General features: G+C 39.0%; 1 protein-coding gene across 4 annotated transcripts in view; it reads left to right on the top strand.

The window, feature by feature from the left end:
- The first annotated feature begins 255 nt into the window (after positions 1 to 255).
- Positions 256 to 5,495, top strand: part of LOC146001932 (xylosyltransferase sqv-6-like) — a 33,561-nt gene continuing 28,321 nt past the window's right edge. For 2 of the 4 annotated variants that reach the window (XM_083139656.1, XM_083139652.1), the window contains exon 1: positions 264 to 441. The gene's annotated coding sequence lies outside the window, so the exon portion shown is untranslated. Of the gene's footprint in view, positions 495 to 5,495 lie in introns of all 4 variants that reach the window. The other 2 variants (XM_083139653.1, XM_083139654.1) reach the window with 2 other exon arrangements.

Here is a 5,495-nt window from a genome sequence, read left to right as displayed (position 1 = left end):
TGTACACAGTCATGTACAGTGCATCACATCTGTGGTCAGATTAATTGTCCCACGTCGCGAAACTAATTTGAATTCGGAAAAGTCCATATAAACATATTTCTTGTACTGAATGAGGGAAATCTAAAATTTAATGAGCACTTCCGTATGTAAATACCCTATGTCAATGAATATATTAAGTAAATTAACGATAATTATGCGGTTCCCATCTCCCGGTATTGGACTAATTGCAAAACTTGTAGGCTTACTTGCTGTTGTCAGCCGGGATATATGATCTGTGCTAAAAGTTCGGTTTGTGCTAAGAAAAAAATATTCACACTTGAGATTACCGAGCAATTAATATTACTTTTGTATTCGGTATTTTGTATTTATTTGGAGCCCGTGGTTTTTTTTAAATACAATGTTATAATATTTTCTGTCTCCAGATATGTAGTCATTCGAACGGTGCGTAAAAAAATACCTGAACTTCAGTCAGTTTACGATAATTAGAAACGAATGTGTGTGGAGTTTTTAGGACTATCTTTTTTTTTAATGATTATATCTCTTTTTAAAAAATATTGTTTCATTTTACTTTTCTCTGCATATCTTATTATTAGCTTTCTTCTTTTTTTGTGTTATGTATTTCTTGGCTGGTCCTAGTCTTTTGATTGCTCGGTTTCTTGTTTTGGTCTTTTCTTGAATCAATCTTCACCCTACCATTCAGTATGTGTTAACAGACGTACATCAAAATCGAACCATGTAAAAATTGCATTCGTAGCATGATGAAATCACAATAAAACAAAAGGAACTTGGGCCCTTCTTTCTATTTGTAAACTTCATTGGCGGTTTCTTTTGGTAAGATTTTCATAGATCGGAGACACATTAAAATCAAATATTTTGTGTTTAGCATGGTTCGTACTTACCAATTGTGTATTACGGAACATAGTTCAAGGTGCCATTATGCTTTTTACACGAAAACAAACTCAATTTTTCACATTCTGTGTTCTTTTTTTTTATTCGTTTCTTCGCTTCCGGAACACACAATATGGCGGACACATCTTGACTCAACCTTCTGTACCGAAAAATACCTACTATCATGTTCGTCACTGTTGGAAATTATACATTATGCACGGTTAGCTGACAGATAGCTCCACGAACCATTTTCGATAAGGTTAGGTTAGGTTTGGTTATGTTAGGCAAGCATAGTAAAAAAAAAAGGGTTGAAACACTGACAGGGGCTTACGTCATCAAAGGCACCCAGCATCCGGTTGTCGTAAGGCAAGCAAATGAAAGCAATGGCAATTTTGTGTCGGTGAGATATTTTGCTTGAAAAATACATCATTTCCCAGTCAAATATATTCCACGATGAAAGAAAATACCTTGATGAACGTTCTAAACCTTTGATAAACTCGTTTCCGTAAGTAGTTTCTTGTGTAAAATTGAAGAAATGTGTCTCCGATGTATGAAACTGTTACCGTTTCTTTTATTCAGAGGGGCAACCACAAATTTTTGTCTGGGGGTGGATAAACATACCAATAAAAATAATAATACGGAGTGACTATCTTCACCAGGTGTTGTCGGTACCACTTGGGGGGGGGTTCTAATATGATTTGTTGGTAATGTTGGGATGCCTAAGCCAAGCGTCAGGTCAACCTTGCAGCAGGTTTTAGCATATGAAGATCCAGACGTGCGCGCAGAATATAGTTCCACTGAGACGGGTTCTATTCCGACACAACTGCGTACTTGCAAGAAAACAGTTATTTAATTTGTAATATACAGACAAAATAATACATCCATTAGCAGGTATGGACTTAATTGGTTGCAATCACTGTGCAGACGAACTTAGAACCGCAGATTCGCCAACTCGAATCTGTATTGGGTTGAAGAGACACTGAAACTTTAGAGCGAGTCGAGCGAGACTGAATGCGTTGCAGAGCACGTGGAATCGGTGATACCAGTGTTGCACATCCCACTATTTTAACCCTATGTTTATTGTAGAGTGGCGAGAATGGCTGAATCTCCTATTCAGCGCGCGGTTTTACCCGAATGGTATTTTGGGCTTCATCCGAAGGGAAATGCTCTTCAAAGTCAAGCAAGTTGTTTTAAATGCATAATCCTCCTTGCGGCAACAAGATCAAAGTAAAACAGGGCGTGAGGTGATTTGCCGTCAATGTGCACGAATTGTATCACAGGTGTTGAATGATTTGCGGTTTGAGTTTAGCAAGAGGAAACGATTGCTTGTTGTTTGAGGACAAAAGAATCTCCGCGGTATTAAAAGATATCGCCGTGAGAAGAAACATGTTTATTATTTGGACGAGACGTCCTTCAACTCGGTGGGGGAAGGGGGAATAAAACATGGAAGGATACCACCGTGCAAAACCACCGCCAGGGTTGAAGAAACCGACAATAAAAGGAGAGGGGAAGGGGGAGCCTTATTGCTTCACCCACTGGCGGCAATAAAAGCTTTGTTGAAGGCGCATATTTACTGTTCCGCGCAAAGAAAGGGAAGGGTGATTATCAGCAAGAAATGGACAGACCAAGATTTGAATCCTGGTTTAGTGAAGTGATTCATAAATTGAAACCAGAGTAATAGCGCCAGACAATGCACCTGATTGTATATATCACCAATAACAAATCATGCTTTTTGGTGATATAACTTGAAGTGCATGTGTCTTGCAGTAACGGATGTATTGTGAACGAAGCAACCAAGTTTTTCATAAATGTATTTCTTTCTAAACCAAAAACAATAATTTGTCATTAAATTTAAGAGGGGCCTATTGTTGTTTACTTTTATCTCCTTTTATTTTTCGTTTTGCGTGCTCGAAATATACACACATGCTCTCATGTTCAGATGTTATTTCGCTCTTATATTAAGTAATGACACATTTATTAAATAATATATGCGCAGAAAGTACTTTTAAAATTTTATGTTTCAGGAGACAAAGAGAAGCAAAAATACATTCCACTTGACATGCATGCGGGTTTTGATGTGTTGTGCGGTTGGCAATACTGTGGATTTTCTCAGTGTCTGCGATGTAACCAGCTCCGCGGTTGAGGCAAGATTGGCACGGAAGATTCTGAGCTCAGTTCTCTCGCGGATTGATACATAAAACCTGCTGCAAACTTAGCCTGACGCGCGGCTTAGAGATGGAAAATAGGTGATAGCATGTCATAACTCTTTGCCTTCTGTGTGTTATCACTGCATTCTCCAGATAACTTTGATGTAAATTGAAAATTTTGATAATTTTTAATATTTTGACTTTTACTATTAGAAATGACAATTACAGTAATTCTGATCTAAATTAATAATAATGATGATTGATAATTAAGATTATAATAATAACACTAATTAAAATATGTGAATATTTTAATAATTTAATTGACAAGTTAGATAGTATTTAACATCATTAATGCCAATATCTCTGAATTAACAACTGAAGTGTGTAGCTGTGATAATGATAGTAGCAGTCCAAGGACACTCAGGGTAAGAATTCATTGAGGAATGTGGCAAGTGGTACAATGTCTCTAAAGTGCGATTTACCTGAATCAATGCGTGGAGAGCCATAGTAAGGATGGAAGCTGGACGGTCAGCCAGAAGTATCTATAGCACTTGGAGTGTCTCAAAATGCCATTCTCGCCTGTATTTTTGGTTCCAAAAAATGGGAAATGTGCGACAAAGGCAAGGTCAAGGTCGTCTGCAAGCAACAACAGCAAGAGAGAACGGGTACCTCTTGTTAACAACCGATTGGAACAGGTGACAGAATGCAACAAAACTATAACATGACATTCTCACAGTAATAGGGCGCAGATGTCATCTCAAACTGTCTGCAATCGCCTTCTTAAAGATGGCCTCTATACATATAGACTCATTTATGCTTTTGCTTACTTATATTTTTTTCTATGCACCATAACTTTCATCATGTATTCTGTGTAAGTTGCGTTGCGATGCTCTTCAATATGTTTTTTTTCCTCTTAAAAAGCAAGAGCGTTGCATGCTTTACAGTTCTGGACATTCTGAGAAGTTTCATCTTGATGTCACAGAAACCCTGCCGTGTTTGTAAACAAGGAGGCTGAAAAAAAAGGTCTCTCATGACCAGACCATCAAAAGCTGAGGAAGAGCAGTCGAAGGACCTTCGATTATGAGCTGGGCCGCCTGACACCATTGCACTCAAAGGAAACGCAGCAGGATGGTTGGGCATGGTGGAGGGGGGGGGGGGTGTAGAACTGTGCTCTCCTTTCGATGAGCTAAACTTAGCGAATCTCTTGTGTATTTCTTGCTGTTTAATGGTGTGATATGGGCGTCCGGAAGGGGGGCAACGGCCATGCCCCCCCCCACCCGGAAATGAAAGTCAACCAAAAATTTTGTATTTCACACATATAATATCATTTTAGCCACAATAATGTGTTAATTATTGCATGAACATCATAAATTCAAATTTAAGGAATGATTTTTTAGGGAACAACACTATTTTTGAAGAAAATGTGCCTTGTTTGCCCCCCTGGAAATAAAATACAAATACCTTCCTTGCCCCTCCCTGGAAAAAAACCTGCGGACGTCCATGGGTGTTACTTGACTAATTTCGCTCAAATATGCGAATATTCTGATTTATTTTTCTTCCCTAAAATATTTAAAAAGCAATATTTTTATTATATTGCTTTGTCATCGCCACATCTCCTGATGACCAGATGCCTTGCCTCTGCATTCTAGGTAGGATGGAACCTCCCTCAACTCTTCCAGATCTGAAATTGCCCAAAGTGAAGAGTGGCGAAGAATCCTCCAAGCTCTCATCAATCACCTCATCAAGTCCATGCCGCATAGATGTGCAGCGGTGTTGGCCGTTCGAGATCACCCACCATACTAGGAGTGAGTCTCTGCTTTGACTATGTCCGTTTCTGAGCTGTTGTATTGGTACACACATTGCTCTATAGTGACACACATCATGTGAGCATTGGTTGAAGCGACTGTGCAGTCTTTCTGTTACCTGTACTAATCCATACTCTACTGTATCTGTTCTCTGAATGTTCCTTCAGTTGCATAAACATCTGCTGTACATGGTTTTCGTCTAGTTCTTTCTGTTCCTCTATTGATCCACGAAGAAGGCGGTGGATAGTTATGGCAGGTCAATTATCAGACAAGAAGACACTATTTGGTCGAATTATTGTGACAGCACAGAATCGGAATCTTCAAATGGGGTTTCTCTTAGAACAATTATCGTGGGCATTAGAGACATACTTGCAGAAAAATGTTATTCCCCCTGAGGAAATATCTGGAAATTCAGCCACGGCGATTGATGATATGGCTCTTATTCAGAGGGTAAAAAAACAGGAGTCAAACTTTGGTGAGGTCTATCTGCATTGTCCATTGCTTTCCAAAAGGAAATACTAGTCCAAGAATCTATGTCTGATACATACAGTGAGACGTCCATAGAGAACACCGAAAGGATAATCACATGGGAAGAACTCGGGCATCAGTCACAGAGCATCTCATCTTCCCAGATTGTCAGAAAGTGAAGGAAATT

Source organism: Lepisma saccharinum, chromosome 18, assembly GCF_977018435.1.
Source record: "Lepisma saccharinum chromosome 18, izLepSacc3.1, whole genome shotgun sequence".
NCBI lineage: Eukaryota > Metazoa > Arthropoda > Insecta > Zygentoma > Lepismatidae > Lepisma > Lepisma saccharinum.
The sequence above is the reverse complement of the archived record's forward strand: the minus strand, read 5'-3'. Positions and strand labels throughout refer to the sequence as shown.